Source organism: Desmodus rotundus, chromosome 13 (genome assembly GCF_022682495.2).
Source record: "Desmodus rotundus isolate HL8 chromosome 13, HLdesRot8A.1, whole genome shotgun sequence".
NCBI lineage: Eukaryota > Metazoa > Chordata > Mammalia > Chiroptera > Phyllostomidae > Desmodus > Desmodus rotundus.
Genome location: NC_071399.1, coordinates 20,735,594 through 20,754,916, shown reverse-complemented (window position 1 = coordinate 20,754,916; position 19,323 = coordinate 20,735,594). Strand labels below are relative to the sequence as shown.

The 19,323-nt window shown below is 39.2% G+C and overlaps 1 long non-coding RNA gene across 3 annotated transcripts in view; it reads left to right on the top strand.

Moving 5' to 3' along the window:
• LOC123479976 (uncharacterized) overlaps positions 1-19,323 on the top strand; it is a 77,876-nt gene that overhangs the window by 44,358 nt on the left and 14,195 nt on the right. For 2 of the 3 annotated variants that reach the window (XR_006655816.3, XR_008425920.2), the window contains 2 exons: positions 4,436-4,537; positions 13,648-14,196. This is a non-coding gene — a long non-coding RNA (uncharacterized lncRNA). Of the gene's footprint in view, positions 1-4,435; positions 4,538-13,647; positions 14,197-19,323 lie in introns of those variants that run through there. The other variant, XR_008425919.2, reaches the window with a different exon arrangement.

Sequence of the window (19,323 nt, the reverse complement as noted above, 5' to 3'; positions counted from 1 at the left end):
CAAATGAAGCTGTCCACTTGGCATAATGCTTTCCCCATATACAATGCTCTATAAATGTTAGTAGAATTAAATTCAATGCTGTTGATCGACTGTCTCACAAGTATTAGAATCAGAACCTGCTTACTGTTTGGAACTCTCAAAGGTATCACTATGAGTATTTGATGTCTTAGAGCAGAGCCACGTATCTGGAACAGTTACCAGATTTGTTTAGGCAAGTCTAGCACCTAAAGAGTACCATTGGCTTGGCTCTGCATCAACACTCTCTGGTCTTTTGGTGAAACTGAGTTCTGCTGTTGCACTCTAAAAATGCAAATGCTAGACAGGAGAAGTTTACAGCTGCTTGACAGCTGGAGTCCAGACCTTATAATGCCTCCCTCAGGAGATAATTAGACCCATTGTCTGCTGTCACAGCTACACTTTGATTCATTGTTTTATATTAGCCAAGAGCCCAGCCAGATCCATTTCTCTCCAGAATGCATCATCTTTGCCTCAGCTCAACACTCTTAAAAATCTTGTTGCATTTTTTTTCTTTTTTTCTTTTTGTAGTGATGAGAGTTGTTTTTCTCACACAGAACAAACCATATGTTGTCATTTTTGAGAGGTCTTATAATTCAATCACACTACTCTTTAAACAACCTTGTCAAAAATTTAGAGGTGGTTGAATAGTCAAAGCTCAAAATCAGACAGGACTCTGGCTTCATCGATCAATCATCAAGTATTAGGCACCCAGAGAGCATTGTACAAAACAGGAAAATAATATGTAATTGTGTGAACAATTCACTTTATTAGTTTCCTTGGGATTAAGCTTGTACCATCTATAGTAGCTTTGACAGAAAAGGAAGAAAAAAGGGAAAAACTATGTGCAATTCTCATAACTTATTCTGTAATAGAATAGAATTTGAATTGAATTGTGTGATAAGCCAAAAAGAAGAAATACTTAAAGTGAATATAAGTTCAATTTGATTTATTTTTAATTAACTTCAGTGATGGTGAAACAAGCCAGATTTCCAGCTTGGGAGTTAAGACAATACCTAGAACAACAGAAAAAGTGAGAAAAGAAGGTAATTTTGCATATTCCTTGTAAAATGTCAATAGCACTTCCACCATGAGAATAAATACCTCAAGTCAAAGGTTTGGAGTTCTTATAGACAACCCCTTGGAACAGCCTCAATTGTATCAGGCCCCATTTCTTAAGTATATTTGTGCAAAATAAGAATGAGACCGGTATTTTGAAACAAATAAGCATTGTCTACTAAGTGACCGATATCCACAAAATAGTACTGTTATCACTATAAAAAATAATAGCAAACACTCACATAATACTTATTTCCAAGGACAGTTTTATGGGTGATGAGCACAATCCACAGACTCTTGCACTCAGAAGGGAGACCCTCACTGGTCTTTAATATTCTATAGTCACCATCTTAAAATTCTTTATAATCTTTGATCTTTGCATCTTTGATCTCTGTTTTCTAATAGAAATCCAATGGCACAATGGAGCATGAACTGGAGGTTCAGAGTCCCAGCCCATGTATATTGCCCCCTCTGAGTGCCCCCCGTATCTCTAGGAGATGGGCTCAGCCACCTGCTGTCCCACTGCTTCAGGCCTCCCTTGCCACCCTCTGCCCCCAACAGGGTCCTAGGTGTAGATTAGGTCCATCCCTAATCCCTAAAACTATGAATATGATGAGGTATTGTACCTTGATTATGTTATGCTACAAAAGGAATTTTAAGAGGTTATGAAGGTTACTAATCAGTTCACTTTGAGTTTATCTAAGTGGGCCCAATCTACTCACACAGGATTTAAAAGCAGTGAGGTTTTTTTTGGCTGAGAGCTTAAGGAGAAGTCAGAGATAGTCAGTGTGTGAGAAGGACTTGGTGTACCATTACTGCACTGGGTAGTGGGGGCCATGTAAGAAGGAATGTGGGGACTTTGGGGAGCAATGAACAGCCTTTGCTTAACTAACCACCAGAAACTAGGACCCCAGACCCACAGCCACAGGAAACCCGACTGTGAAAACAACCTGGATGATCTTAGGAAAAGATTCTTCCCCGGTTCTTATATAAAAACCCAGCCTGATCTTGATTTTGACCTTTTAAGAGCCCAGACAAGTGAGCCTGGGCATCTGACCTATACAACTGTGAGCTAGTAAATGAGTATTGTTTAAGGTGCTAAGTGTGTGGTGATTTGTTACCTAATAATAAACACAAATGGAAAACTAATACACCTCCATTCTTCGTAAGTGGTCCTTTGGCATTTTTTTAAAAGAGGAAGCCAGTTATTATATGAAATTAATGGTTGATTCAAGTAGACTCTCCAAAGACAGCTTTTTTACAGACAGTATGCTTCTATGAAATAATGTATGACAATGCTGACTAGTTTTATGAGTGATAACATTTATAGTTATGTTAAATACATATAATCAAGTATGCATTACAACATAAGAACTCTGTAATGTTCTAAAACAAATTTCTAGCCACACTCCTATTTTGTGCAGGATACTATAAAACTTAAGAGTAATGTTATTTTTACCTCTCTGAAGGTCATAATTATTCTAAAAAAATGTGTCAAAGAGAGGGCAAGAGAGACCTGTTATTTTTGGCTTAATTTGATCATTGTGTCTTTCTGGTAAAAATTATTTTCCTGTGAAGTAAAAGGGGGCTCAAACTTCAGCATCGATGAGAAACATGTTGGTGAATAAATGGGGCAAGAAAAGGGAAGGGGATTTGTGCTGAACTGAAGGGAACCCAATTCACGAGCAGCCAGGATTCAGGCTTGGACCAATCAGAGTTGTCCCCAGTCACCAGCTTGTATTTAAGTTCATCATCATTCAGTTTCCCTGCCCTCTTTGTATATCAGCCTTTCCTCCCTGGTCCTCCTCAATGTGGGACCCTCCAAAGGCTGACTTTTGAAATGTTTAGGGAAATCCTTTTATCTGTTCTTCTGAACACTGTGAGCCAATTACTATTCCAACAGCTGATGCTCTCTTTGTAGTAGAGTGTAACCATCACAATTTCAAACTTTTCTCCTGAAGCATCTGACTAATCCAGAAACAAAAATAATTAAATCAATGATCCATTACGAATAAATGGAATTTAAGTCAAGAGCCGTATTGTCATTTTAGATTTAATCCAATGGAGGAAGATTGATTTCACTCTGTGTATGTGTGTGTGTGTGTGCGTGTGTGTCACTCAGCCAGGAGACTTTTAAGCACAGCTTGCTACCAACCATTATTTATGCTCCTTCTCTGAGCAGCACCTAATAACTGCTAATTAAGTCTTTTGTAGCCTGACTCTGAACTAATTAGGGTAAATTGACCCTGCTTGTGTATTAGCTATTCTAGCTCTTGTTCTGATAATCAGGATTTTGGAGCACATTGGGTATTTAGTCAGTTAGCTTAGACTTCTCTCCACTAGGCATTCAGCTGCAGGCCTTTGTCATCTGTTAATGGTCAACAGTGCACCACTCTGCTCGATTTGCATCTTGCTTTCTGGTGTGTGTGTGTCCAACAACCAAGGAATGTTACAGGTGAATGAGTCCAAAAAGAATGGACAAGCAAGAGGGTTAGTGTCATGTTATTTCAGCTTTGACGTTTAATCTCTAAGGGTTCTCTCTTCAAGGAGAATGTGAATGGAGTTTCTGAGGTTCTGTGTTTGTGGTGCATAAATAAAACTCATTTTAGTCTTCCTTCCTAGTCCTATTTATTGGTTAGAGGGTTGTGTCTTTGAACCGATTCTGGATTGTGGTGTGCGTGTTATTGAGAGACCTATGAAAGTCAGCTCCATTTCATGTTATTTAAGACCATTGACAATCCAGCCTATTTTTGAAACTGAAATAAAAGATTTGATCACTTAACTTGGAATCCCATCCAATTATTCAGCTGCATTTATAATAAAAACAATTCTACATAAAAACAAATTTCAAAACATGTTTACTCTTTAGTTCTCATGGTTGTACTTCACAAGACAATTAAGTTGAACAAGAACTGAAGATAATTTTTAATGTTATCTAATGACTTTCCTAATCTCACCAATATCACCAGTTATTCAACAATTTATGATGTATGTATTATCTTATTAGCTAGAATTCATAGCAAGTAATCTGGCCATAAAAAAGATTAAAATGGTATTCTTTGATGAACCTCTGACAGGGAGGTAGAGAGAGGTCACCCTTGAAGCAAGCAACTCAGGCTATTTTTCTTGCATATCTAATATATACCTAACAAGTGTTTGCTAAATAATGAGGGACTGAATGAATGAGACAATGAATGAATGTGTGTAAAGAACATAGTGAATGATAATGTTATCTTCTCTATCTCCATTTATATGTGCAATCCATATATTTATGTTATACAGTTCTTTAATTCTATATTTTTGCTAGGTTAGCAGTTGAAAAGATATTACCGATCATTCATTTTAACCTCTCCCTTTACAGATTATGAAATTAAGGATTATATAGGTCAAGCGATGGACCCAAGTTCACTCACAATCAAACAATAGCAAATCTGAAATCCAGGAACAAAGTTGGTCTGTGCAGGTAGGTTTCATTGTGATTGGAAATTCTGAGCACTGATACGGTCTGTGTCTCGTTATCAGCTGGAAACTCCTTACCTTCAGAAATATGACTAAACCAGTCACAAAACCCTGAATTACAAACCTCCATCTTTGCGCTAATGCCCATACGGCATCCTGTAGCAACAGCCCATTTGACAGCATGCTATTGATGAATATTCATTTTACTTTATGAAATTTATGTAAATGTGATCCAAGAAAAGTCTTTATTACAAGGCTTTTACTTTAGAATACAAAGCTACCTTTAAAAACATATCCAACTAATGTAACTAACTAGTTATCTATATAAAGATGAGCCCATACATGTAAGGACTCAAAGGTTATATATAAAGCATATAACTTTATAAGTAAAGACTGAATAATTTGGTTTCTTTTTAATTGAATCCAAAATTAATCAATAAAATTAATGTTAATATATTGTCATTGAATTCTCAAACCCTTGTTCCAATGGCTTTAAACCAATGATTATTTTATATGCATTAAAAAGCATTGCCAACAATTGGCAGTGCCTTGAAATAATATCTAATTACTTCAGTAGGTAAGGGAAACAATAGAATCTGTAATTGTGCCCTAAAAAATGCGGTTTAAGGCATGCGTGCTGCTGTTAAGATTTATGATCATACTAATCAAGTTGCTGTCAGGATTTATTTCATAATGGGAATTTTATGATTCAGAAAAACAACCACGACGGCTGAGAACAAGTTAAATGGATTTTGTCCAGAGAACGATGCGAACATATACTGCAGTGTGCCAGGGAATCCCTCCGCTTCTTTTTCTCGTAGCTCCTTGCATTCTAGTGTGACAAATATTACAGGCAATTTTTAATTTTTCTGGTATGCTTACTGATACAGGCACTTGGGGGAAAGGGGCATGCAGCATACGTCCTTGAGAAGGAATGGGCGAGGTAGGGTAGGCAAGGTTAGGATTAGACAGATTAAAAGCTTCACCAGGCTTGGGCTACAGGGCTGGTCTCCAGGTGTCTGGTACAGACTCTGGGGGATTTAGGGTAGGGGAAATATTGAGGCTGTAGTGTGTGAGAGCTCCATGAAGACGTGGTTGGGCTGGGGATTTAGATTGGTCGGGGTGCTTATGAAAGGTGTGCTCACTGGAGAGCCATTTTGGTTTTCGGAATCAGCGAGCCCGGGGAGGGGCAGTCTTTCCCAGTCAGCAAGATACCAAGGTGTCAAAGCATCATAAAATATAGAAACTTTAAAAAAAAGATAAATACAACTATCCCTTAAGCTTTCTCTCTACTCTTCTTAGTTTGTACAATTTCAAAAGTAAACATCGATCAAAGGAGGAACCAAATTGAAATGAGGGGAAATCAGAGGTTTTACTGGGTTTCCTACATAAACAGATTGTTTTCACATTTGACTCTCTGGTGTGTTTCCCATCACTTACATGCAACACTGGGGAGCTGGTTGTGTGTGTACGAAAGTCACACAGATGTGTGTCACTGCTGTCTAGCATTTCAAACTGGTATGGGGTTATTTGCAAACCACGACCTAATGTGCCTCCTGTACAATCTTTTGCTTTCCCTTCAGAAACACACACACGCACCAAAAAAAAAGAATTTTGAAATTCTAAATGCAAACAAGGCCTAGATTTCATAACTGAGAATAGGCATTAATTAGCTATAGATTATTTTGCTGAGTCTTTTGACTCTATATTGGAGAGACTAAATTCAGATCTTCATGTTTCATTAACTAAATATCTATTTTGGTTTTATTTCCTAAATTTTCCCTTTTCTTCTGCTTCTTACCTACCTCTTGCCTCTTTTGCTTGTCTTTTGTTTTCTGTTATCTTCTTTTAACAAAACATTTATTGAGCTCAAGTTGTACAATAAGCTGGGTAAGTACTGGTGATGCAAAGATAAAGAGACATGCAAATCCTCTAAGAGCTCGAATACAGGCACAAAAACACTGCTGAAACGTGAATGTTCACTGGACATTCTAGGAGCTATTCTAGCTCCGAGTTATGTGAGGAGGCAGCATAGAGCAGGGAGATCAAAGTGTGTTGAAGGAGTCAGGGAGATGGTCACAGAGGAAGAGACTCAAGCTGAGAAGGTGTGAGCATTTGAAAGGCAGACAAAGGATGCCGACATTCCAGGAACTGTGAGAACACGTGCTCAGCAGCAAAGGGAAATCTGGCGTCTTTCTGCCTTCAGGGAACTGCAAGTAGTGGAAACTGACTGTAGCTTAGGGCTTATGGGAAGGGGAAAATATACGTTAAAAAAATAAGGGAAGTCCCAGATAATGACAGATTTCATGTCATGCTATAGAGTTTATATTTTACCCCCACCTTTCACAAATATTTATTAAGAACATATTCTTTGACACATTTTGTAACATTGGGAATATGACAGGAAATTAGGCATTCAAAGTCCTCTTACATTCCATTGGGAACACATAAACACACAAATTGTATCAGATAGTGATACTTGTAGAGAGAAGATCTGAGATTTAGGTGCTTTTTAAAAAGGGTGATCAAGAACATTCCCCAAAGCACAAGTCAATTATTTATTTATTTGTTCTTTAGAGAGAGAGAGAGAGAGAGAGAGAAACATCCATGTGAGAGAGCAACATTGATTGGTTGCCTTCTCCTACGTGCCCCCACCGGGGATTGAACCCACAACCTTTTGGTCCATGGGACGATGCTCCAACCAACTAAGACACACTGGCCAGGGCCAAAGCACAAGCCTTTTAAACAAGGGTTGATTGAGCTCTAAGGAAGTGGCATTTGAACAGATGGGAAGGAAGTGAGGGGGAAAACCATAAGAATGCTCTAAGCGAGGCAGGGATGAGCTTGTAATATTTGAGACAACGAGGAAAAACAATAAGACATGAGCTATGTGTGTGAGGGGCTGGCTGCTGAGAGGGAAGGTGGGAGAGACGGGCACACCTATGTAATTACACAGGTAAGAAAGAACATTGAATTTCATTCTGTGATGAGATGTTTTTGAGATTTATGACAAGTAATGTAATGTCATTTCTTAAAGATAGCTTTGATGTTTTATGTCTTAATTGCATGGTGGTGTCACAAATGTGTATATACATCTATACCTATATATTTTCAAAGCTCATCAAAATGTATACCTGTGTTCATAAATGTAATGTTCAATATCTGTGTTTTATCATATTTAAATTATGCCTCAACATTTTTTTAAAGATGCCTTTTCCTGTTATATGGAAATTTGTATATAACTGAATAGAGACACTAAAAGCTGGATGGCCAGATTTTTCTTCTTAGCATCAATTGAGGGTAATTGAAAATTGAAAAGTCAGAATTATATGTATACTTTTGAAAAATAACTTGGACAATGGAGTGCAGATGGACTGGGGAACCTGAGAACAGGAAGCCTGATTAGGAATACACAATTGCAGTAGCCGGGTAGAAAATGATAAGGGCTAGTGCAGACAAAGAAAAGAGAAATAATTAAAGTATTCAGGAGATAGATTTGACATGATTCGCCCAATTGGGTAAAAAAGGAGAGTCTAAAAAGAATGACTCTCAGGTTTCCGGCTTTGGAAGCTGAGGAGAATATAATATTGAGATAGAAGTTATAAAAAAAGAACCTGATTTTAGGGGGTGCAGTTCCATACGTGACATGTTTAATTTGGGATGTGTAGGTAACACACAATTGGAAGTGACGAGAATGCAGGTGTAGATAGAGGTCCCAGAGCTGACAGTGGGCTAGAGTGTAAATAAAAATGTGTAAGTTGTTGCTAAATGAATATTGGTTAAAACTATGAGTGTGAATATGAACGCCCCAAGAGAGTTCTGAATGATGGTCTACAAAATATCAAGATAATTACTTAGTGTGAATGGATGATTTACCACTCATACATTGCCCATATCATTTAAACACCTTTACTAAGCACATATTATGTACTCGGTGGTGAGCTAGGCAGTGTGGTTGATAAAAAAAAGAACTGTAACTTACATAGAATTTTTCTCTTAATGAGAAACATACATATAATAGTTAACAGAATCATCATACCTTTTAAAAATCTATCAAGTCTTAACTCCCTTTTATAAAAAAAATTACCATTTATTATATGCCAAGTATTCACCAGGAACTGGGTGATTTTCCCATAGATTGTATTGCTTTATTAAGCTGCATTTGAAGGTGTCCCCAAGATATCCTTCCAGTAACATGTATGCTCTGCAAAATGCTGCATCTGTGAATATGATAGATTTTACTCCTGAGATTAGGTTACATTCAATAGTTGGCTTTAAAATAGGGAAATTATCCAGGTGGGCATGACCTAAACAGAAAAACCAGTTAAAAGCTGAAACTTTTCTCTGGCTAGTGGCAAAAGAGGAAGTCAGAGAGGAATGCTGCATCGGGCCTGGAAAACTGCAAACATCCACCTTGTGAACCACACGGGGAACCCATCGCGAGGAACTGCCCTCAGTTTTCAGTTGCCGGGAGCAGTTGCAGGCCAAAAGCTAGTAGCAAAACAAGGACCTCAGTGTTACAGCTCTAAGGAAATGAATTTTGCCCACAGTCTGAGCTTGGAAGAAGGTCCTAAGTGCCAGGTAGAAGCCGAAGTCCTGGTCAACACCTTGGTTTCAGGCCTGTGAATACCTGAACAGATGCCAGCTACCCTGTGCCTGGACTTCTGGTGTACAGAAACAGTGAGCTAATAAATGGCTGTTAAATGGGTGGCAATTTGTGATACTCTAGTGAAAAACTAGTACACACTAGCTGCCTAGAAATTCTCCATGCTGAGGCTCAGAGAGGTCAAGGCAACATGCCTAAGGCTCAATGCCTAAGTGGAGCAGCAAGGGCTGCTACCCAGGTCTGCCTGACTTCAAGTGCCCTGCTTTCCTCCTTCAGCTCATGCAGAGAAACAATGAGGCAGCAGTATGGTAAGGTGGTTTTGTGGGAAGAACTGAAGCTTAGCATCCTCACTGTAAGCCTTTTTGCCTCTGAGCTGCATTACCTCTGATCCTATCTACCAAACGGGAGCAACATCTCTTCAGCATCAGTCTATCTGACTCCATGGAGAGCAGTGAACACTCTTCTCATGTAGCAATTAATCTTTGACCACCAAGAGTGCCTAAAACAGGCAGAAGGTGAAATGGACTCTTGTTTTTAGGAACTGAGCTGAGACCCCTGATTTACTTCACCTTGTTTGTGAAACAGCAGCTAATGATTTTGTTTCATGGCCCACCTGGATGAGACTCAGGCAAGGTCGTTTGGATGGAGTCACAGGAGAGCACACTTCGGTCATCAGCCAGCACTCTTGTGTCTTGGCTGTGATTCATCCATCCTCTCTCAGGTTCTAAAGGCTTGGGTAATCAGGGAAACATTTACTATGGTCTTAAAGACCTAAAGATTATTCAAGATCTTAAAGATCTTAAAGACTGTGCATGAACCAGTGTATATTTCAGTTCTTCCTACACTCCAGATAACCCAATAAATATTCCCTTTGTGTCAATAACGATAAAATACTAAAAATCCCTGGCCCTTAGATTCCTTATCTTTAACCTGAATATAGCAACAACTTATAAAAATATTGTAAATGTTATAATGCACACAAAAGTCATTAAAACCTCTTAAGAGCTAAGTGTTATCCACAATTAAGATGTTATCAAATTAGGCTCAAGGTAGATGTCAATAAAAAGCAAATTTGTTAAAATACTTGAAACTTTATGCAAGTAGAGGCTGCTCATAGGATTATCCACTTTAACATCTCCAATCCATCCTTAAATCACCTTGAAAAACGCTCAGGTTTTATATCAAGTGTACCCCATTACTCTCAGACTCATGCTACCAACCTCTTAGAGGCAAGGGTGGCATTACTTACAGCTAAGTCTGTACTTTTCTTACAGTTGAGTCATTCCGCCTGGGATAAATGGGATTGTCTTGGTTCTAGATATATGAGAACCATATACTAGGATAGAGAAAACTGTCAAATAAGATGCTGAAATTGGTAGAGAACAGAAATAGAATTTTTCAGCTCCTAAAAGGGAATTACCCTCCATGGTGAGTGAGAAAAAAAGAAAAATTACTGAGGCGTATAAGAGAGTTACTGAAAACACATTTTTATGCATTGGACAACAGCAAGAAATTTGTCAACATTGGGCAGCATTATGGTTTGCCAGAGCTATAAAAAGGTTATGCAAACAGTAACCCAAAAGGAATAGAAACACATTAGAATTTATAGGCCTAAATTGCTCACTATGTAAATGAAGCTTTCAAATATATATGGTTTATGGAAATTAATGTCATATTTATTACTCAGCTCCAAGATTAAAATTGGAAACACTGATTAGGTAACGTTATAAATCAATTCCCATAGAGAGAAATAATAATAATAAATCAAAGTACAAATGCTCTGATTAAACAAGTTGATATATAAGGAGGAAAAAGACGTGTGCTTTTTCTGACTGCTGCTTCTGAATGCTAGTCAGTTTTCTCCTTATTCTTTCCAAAACAATGGGCTGAAAGTAAACAGACAAGCTGGTTGTGACACTTCCTATTTCAGTAAACACCCAGGGAGGAAAAAAGGGAGAGAAAGATCTGGGCTCCTTTCCTGCAAGTTAAATATCAAATCATGTGAAGCTTGTATTGCTGAATTTGGCAACACTTCGAGTATCACAATTAATATAGCATTGAGCCAAAGAGAACATAGGGAGGCAAATAATGTATTACTGTCCTTTAATGGACCATCCTTTAAGTCCAGGCTCTCAGGGAAGGAGGGTTATAAGATAGAAAGGACAATATTAAAAGAATAAAGCATTAATTAATTCAGTCAGGTGTACTAATGACCTATGGAACCTGTTAGGATGGATCCAAGATGTCTAAAAAACATTAAAACATTTTATCCCAAAAAGGAGGAAAGATTTTACTAAAAGATAACAGAAGGAAAGTAAATTTAAATCTCAGTGCCTGGTAGGCTGCCATGCGAAGAAGGAGAAATTTCTAGAAGTGTGCCTCAAAGCCTTCCGTAGGGGGACCCTTGAGCAGAAGCAATGCTGATGAAAGTGTTGTACCTGAACGATGTAGCACAGGCCTCTGTACGTGAATGGGTGCAGTTATTGGGAGGGGAATTACCAACAGATAAACAAAACAAACAATTTAAAAATAGATGTTTTTTTTTAACTAACAAAAGTGATTTCCCTCATCATGTTGCTTCTCTCCAGACTCACCACAAGCGTCTCATTTATAAAGTAAGTCATAGTTGCTCACAGGCTAGCTGATGGAGAAGGGCTTTCCACTTCACTGAAGAAGAATGCGGTAGACTTTTAAAGCAGCTTCAGTATTTTACAGCGATTCTGTTTTCCCAGTCACGTCATTTATTTACTATGGGAAGTATAATGACCGCATTCATCCCTAGTGTTGGGGTCGTCAAGGTCGCATGGAGAGTCTGGCCCCCGGCCTCTTACACCTGCAGGTGTTGGTTAATATGCCCAGAGTTGGACCTCTCAGGCTTCAGTTATCTGCAGTGTCACGGTACTGTCAGAACTGTAAGAAGAAACATTGGAACTTGCTGTCCAGTTAGCGTGTGCCGTGTTGATGAATTATATCTGGTAACTTCAGAACATCACCATTTTGTCTAGAGACTGCCAAGTAAGGCGGCATGCTTGTGGCACGGGACTCGCCAGTCTTTGAATTGACTGCTGTGTCAATGCTGGGATGGTTTTGACACCATCCTGGACATTTATGCCTTGATGTTGTCATTTTTAAAACAGGGGGTCTGGGAGTGATGTGTAGGGTACTGTCCCAGTGAGACGGGGGACACCAAAGTGAAGGAGGTGAGAGCCCTGCCTTTGAGGGGTTTTTAATCCAGTAGTGGAGATAGGAGAGATAAATAATGACTTCCTTATATTATTATTAAATTTAGTGTCATAAAGGAGATGCAATGAAAATACACGGGCAGTTCAGGTAAATCACCAGGGGGCATTGCCACCAGGAGGAACAACAGCATTGCCCAAGGCTGGAGTTAGGAGGAGTGCTGACGTCTGCCAACCCACAGTACAGACTTGTTACATCCCTTCTGCAGTGCCTGGCCCTCCGGTGGAGCATCCCCACCCCAGGCCTCTACAGGGTCAGTTACTACTCAGTCTCCTCTAACTCTTCACTCAGGTCCCACCTGCCCTCATCCTGATATCCATTATGGGATTCTGACTTTATCTCACCTGTTTCCTTTTATTCCCAAACTAACCTTCTATTTTGTTCTTTTGGTACCAGCCATAAACTCATTTCAGTTTTTGGTTTCATTATTCTTTTTCTTAAAGCTCGTATTCTCTGAGAATAGGAGAAAGCTTCATGAAGGACTCAGCATGGCTTCTGGTATTTGAAAGACAGAATTTGCTTGTATAGAAATTGGTGTGAAGGGAAGGGGGGCCTTTCCTGCAGAAGGAATATCATGAATCAAAATAGAATAGGGGGATGCATATATGTTGTTTTTTTTTGCAGTTTAGCTGTAGCACAGGGACAAAAATAGAGACAAGTGGAGGAGAAAGTTTTAACAGTCCTTCTAAGACTAACATGGAAGATTTCAAATATCTGAGGTATGTGAAGATTTAATTTCATTGGTATTAGAAAACAAGGAAAGATTTTTGAACCAGAGATCACAAGATCAGAGCTACTCTTGGGGAAAATAACTTGTGTACAGAATGCTTTAGAATGCAAGGGGAGAAAGAATTAAAATTAGAGAGAAAGTAATTACAACAGTTCTTAAAACACTATGCTGGTCTAAATTGGAAACACAGGTATGGGGAAGAGAAGACTCATTATTATTGCCTCAAGAGAGCTGTGGCTGGGCCCATAAGCAGAGGTAGCCTGCTATCTTGGCTTTCGTTTCCAAGAACTGAGCTCTATAGTAGACCTTATGAAGTTTGTAGGAAGTACATGCGGAAGCAGGTGCTTAAGAAGAAACAAGAGAAGAATGGAGATTTCTCGAGAATCTAAAAGGTGTTCCTCTGGGCTGGAAGGGAGAGAGAGGTCTGCAGCTGGCAGTGACAGAACTAGGGCCCCAGGGATGCCTGGCAGCAAGGACCAAGCTGAGCGCTGAGACACCTGAGTCCCCAGCCTCAGGAGATTTTTTTCCTCCTATGCAGGGTGAGAAGGGCCCAAAGGCACCATGCAAACAGGGAACAGATATATGTCATCGTCACAGATACCTAATAAATGGGGACTCTCTCCAGATCGATGCCTAATCATAGATGTCTTGGAATTGCTCATGGCATTATGGAAACAGGATGGAAAAAGCCCAGATATACTGAGTTTGAATTCCTTGCCAACACAGCAGGAGTGAGCCTCAAGAGAGATATTAAATGGCTTCAAACAAAATGAAAAATTCACCGTTCTTATCCTCCTGGATTTGTGTACTGAAATTCACATACTCTAAACATCTTATGCATTTTTATATTCTGAGCATATAACGCAGCACCTGCCAAGCAGCCTATACTCAATAAATAGGTGTATGTAAATGTTAGTGGATGAGAGTCAAAATGAATCCTGTTTATTTAAAAAATTGCCCTATAGTACATAATAATAGAAATATTTGTATGTATTTTTACTACTGATAATTGCCTCCTTTTTTCTCCAACTATCTGATTTCCTTGTTTTGAAAGTCAGATGACCAGACTGCATACAAATAAAATCCTATTTGCTCACTGAAAGTTCCTGAATTTGGGTTTTTTGGTTTTGTTTGGTTTTCCTTTTCTTTTTTTTTTAACTCAAGGAAAGCCTAATATTGTTCATAGATTTTAAACTACAGGAAATAAATTGCTCCATTTACTTATGACATTAACAGAGAGTAAAATGGAACTATTCTGCAAAGGAAAAAATTAATTGTGGATTTAACAACAACAAATGTCTAGTTTTAAATCAGACAATCACTTGCTTTTTTGCCCCATTTTAATTTTATTGATTAATGGTTTGCATCAGTTGAAATCAGACTGGAGTGCAATTGCTGACAGAACCTGCCCCAGATTTGTGATTGTCATACAAAAGCCATATTTAATTCCCTTGCACTGAAAACATCTGGAAAGTTTCAGAATAGCATCCAGCTGGGAATGTCCTCTCTGTGGGGCCATTTACTTGTGGGGCCAGGCATTTTTCAATGGAAAGGACACCTCCATGCAGTGACTGAAACCTCATTATGCTAAATGCTGAACAAGAAAACTAGGACCTTATCATTCCCTCCCCCCCTCCAAATTCCAACTTGGTTATATATTAGATTAAGGTTCTACTTGTCTTATAGTGGAAAAGTTGGTCTAAAGAATTCAGCAAGTTTTCATGCCAATGATTTTTACTCATATTTCTGTGGTACTAAGTTTTCAAAGTGTTTGGGGGTCCTTTGCCTTATATTTATCTTGATCTCATGAGGTAAACAGACATACAAATCAGGCTGAGAGATACTGGGTTGGCCTAAAATTCATTTGTTTTTTTTCTGTAAGATGGCTCTAGTAGTGCTTTGTTGTCTTTAACTTCATTCAAAACAATTTTTGTTAGATTGTATTGTGACAGCTGTTATATAAGTGTGCATTTAAAAAAACATCAAAATTGGTGAATTTTTGCATAGCCATTTTAATATTGAAGATGGAAGAAAATAGCAACACTTTTAGCATATTATGCTTTGTTACTTCAAGAAAGGTAAAAACACAACTGAACCACACACACACACAAAATTGTGCAGTGTATGGAGAAGGTGCTGTGACTGGTGGAATGTGTTGAAAGTGATTTGCAAAGTTTCATGCCAAAGATTTCTCGGTGGACAATGCTCCATGCTCAGGTAGACCAGTTGACCTTGTTAGTGATCAACTTGAGATGTAGAGAACAATCAGCCTTATACCATGCAGGAGACAGCCGACATGCTCAAAATATCCAAATCAAGCATTGAAAATCATTTGCACCAGTTTGGTTATGTTAATTGCTTTGATGTTTGGGTTCCACATAAGTTAAGCAGAAGAAAAATAAAAAATCTTCTTGACCATATTTCTGCATGCAATTCTCTACTTAAACATAATGAAAACATTCCATTTTTAAAACAAATTATTACAGGTAGAGGATACTTTATAATAATGTGGAATGGAAGAAATTGTGGAGGAATTGAAATGAGCTACCACTAAACACACCAAAGGTCAGTCTTCATCCAAAGAAGGTGACACTGTGTATATGGTGGGATTGGAAGGCAGTCCTCTATTATGAGCTCCTTCCGGAAAAAACCCAACAATTCCAGCCAGTACTGCTCCCGATTAGACCAACCAAAAGCAGCATTCCACAAAAAGCGTCTGAAATTACTCAACAGAAAATGCATTATCTTCCATTAGAATAACGCAAGACCACATGTTTCTTTTTTTTTTAAATGGCTTATTAAAAAATAAAGGCCACATAATAAAATAAATAAAGACCACATAATAAATGCCAGAATAAATTACAGAGCTTTTAAAAAATACAAGCACTTAAGCTTCTCCCTGGAGATTCTAATTCAGAGGCTCCCAGATAGGGCCCGTGCATGCTTTTTTCAGAGCTCCACAAACGATTTTGATGTACACCAGAGTGAGACCCACTGAGACAGACCCAATAGTCTGTCTGACCAGAAATAGCAATACAAAGACAACTTAAAAAATGGAAACCTTTTCCCCCAATAAAATGTGTTCTACTGATGAGCCTCTTTCATCTCTATGTATTTAGTTGTACTCTGATAAATTGGTAGCCTGTGAACCTAATCCAGAACATGGAGCAGACATTTGATAAACACAAACAAGACCACATGTTTCTCTGATGACCAGGCAAAAACTCTTACAGCATGGCTGGGAAGTTCTGATTCATCCGCCATATACACCAGACATCGCACCTGTGGGTTTCCATTTATCTTAGTCTTACACAATTCTCTTAATGGAAAAATATTTCAATTCCCTGGAACACTGCAAAATGTACCTGGGACAGTATTTTGCTCAAAAAGGTAAAAAGTTTTGAGAAGATGGAATTATGAAGTTCCTGAAAGATGGTGAAAGGTAGGGGGAACAAAACAGTGAATATGTTGTTCAGTAAAATTCAGTGAAAATGAAAATGGATCTTTTATTCGTACTTAAAAACAGAATGAACTTTTTGGCCAACCCAATCTAAAGTGACAATTCAGGTTCAGGTAGGAGGCTTAAGGCTTTTTATCTCTCTGATTTCACCAGATCACTTGCAGAATCACTCCTCTCTATGCATTTGTTCTGTTTTCTTGTGTGAAAGGTAAAATGCACTGAACAATGAAGGTGATTTTACTTAGGGTATTGCCTTAGGGAGAACACTTATTAACGAGGGTCATCTTAAAGAAGAGGGAAAAAACTTGGTATTTCTATGCAACAGAGCAAAGGAGGAAGACTGAAGGTGGGTCTTGTCTCAGAATATGTAAGGGCAGATTGATTCTTTATGGTTCTCTGTTTATCCTTACACAAAAGGATCCCAAGAGGGTGGGGGCATTTCTCCCTTGCTCTGCAGGACTTCACTTTGCAGAGAAGCGTGTCCTGCTTGCTCTCCAGCATACATGACCCAAAAACAGCCGCTGAGAGTCTACCTTACCTCCTGTCTCCAAAGACAACTACAAACCAATTCCTGATTGAAATTCTCAAGAGGAAGAGGGTTAGAAGGGATCAGATATTTACCCCTAGAACAATTACCTAGCAAAGGCTGGGGTTAGTAAATATTGTGTTGGTGGGGAGGCAGAAGGTCAGAGTTCTCTGAGAAGAAATTTTGAGCAGAGAAAACACACCAATAAATGTCAGCTACTTATATGATAACTCTGGTGCAGCTGCTTGGAATGCCAAAACTTCTGTACTAAATATTTTAAGGGGAAAATGTTATTTATATACTAAAGTAGATGGAATACTGATCAAAATGGTAGATTCTGTAAATATACCTAACTTCATTTCTACTGAAGATCTCTAGAAATGAGCAAAAATATATGAAAATAAAAATGAATTTCTGCCAGCATTGGAAATCAAGAAAGTAAGCCAGTGGCAATTTTGAGGAGTTCCTGGAAGAAAATGAAAAAAGTTACACTGAATTAACCTATTGAGAACGTTGATTGACATTTAGAAAAAGTCTTTACCTTGGGAACATAAAGATGATTTGATATCACGCAATTTATTGACCTATCTCACTAAAGAAACTTATAAAAGAAAAACAAGAGAAGGTGAGTAATATTTTTTTTTAAATTTCAACTCCCATTTTCTATAAACACACAAAACAAGCTAGGAACAGAAGAATGTAGCCATCATTTATTTATTTAAAAGTATCTTCTAGGAACCAATAGTAAGCATCATTCTTAATATTGAAAGCTGAAAATAATTCCCATTGTAACAGAACAGCAAGTTTCCTCATGTTTTCTTCATTTTCCAAAACTCCTTTCATCTCTCTTTTAGCCACCCACTAGTAAGTAGCAGGAGCTGAAGCATTCAGTTTAGTCCCGTTTGACTACAGATATAATATGACCCAATAGTGTAGACAGTTTTTCTAGGTACAACTGTATATTACATGAGATGTTTGCTCAGCCTTTTAGTTTTCGCCCCTTCTCCACAGCTCTCCAGTTGCACCTGGTCCATGACGAGGGCCTTAACAACTTTATGATGTTGGACAGAAGGGGAACTTCCGACTTGTAACAAGCACTGTCTGCCATTGGAGGCATGTGCACTCTGCTAGTGTCTGCATTTACCTTTTGTGACTCTTAAAACTTCCTCCTTGGTTCTGTCAGAGACTGATGACCTCTCCCTCCTCAGTCAGTATTCTTGCAGGTCTCTTTGACATAGCCTCTCTCCATGAGCCCTTGTCCCATTTTCCTTTAGACCTTGGATAAGGCCACCATCACTCAGTGAGTCAGTCCACCAAGCATGCCCTGCGGAAAGCCTTCTGGCTCTTAACTCAGCATCCAGGACACACTGGAACTAAAATAATCCCGAAGAATTCCTTGTTCACTCTATCTCTGCCTGACCTACACTGCACTTGACTATTATATTCATTGTTGGTGCAACCCAACTTGCAGAGCAGAAAAAAAAAAAGAATCATTCAGCTACATGGATGCCAGTAAGACGGTGGAATAGGAATTTCCAGTGCTCCTGCTATAGCACATACATCAATTTGAACAAGTATCCACACACAAAAATACCTTTATAAGAGCTAATGATTCCAGAGGAGAGATTAAAGCACCAGGGTAGGTCACAGAAATAAGGAAAGATGCATCGAAGAGGGTAGAAAGGAGAGTTTCACATTACCCCTATCACGTCACTGCTCCCACAGGTCTGGGAAGCCCAGCATGGGGAGCGACAATTGCCCATTAGGGGAAGAGGACTGATGTGAGCAGCCAACTTCAATGCAGACCCCAGCACCAGGCACAGCCCTGTGAACCAGTGCCAGGCCTGCCCCCACAGCCCTAGGCACCTGAACCCAGTGTCCGGATTTGCCCCAGTGCCAGGGGGCCCCCCAGCCCCAGCTCCAGGCCAGCAACAGTGAACCCAGTTCCTAGGCCAGCTCCCATGCCGAGGCTCCCAGTCTGCTGCAGTGCCATGCCAGACTCAGAGACCAAGTCTCCAGACTGGAACCTGTGGCTCAGACAACAGAGTTGTCCCTGTGGTCCCAAGCTCCCAGCTTAAGACCCCAATGCATCCCAGTACCAGGCCAGTCCTCAGGCTTCATTTCAGCACCCATATACCCAGGCTTCAGACCCATTCTCGCAACCCCAGGCTCCAGGTCTGCCTCAACACCAGGTCAGCACTCATAGATCCAGACTCCTGGCTGGCCCC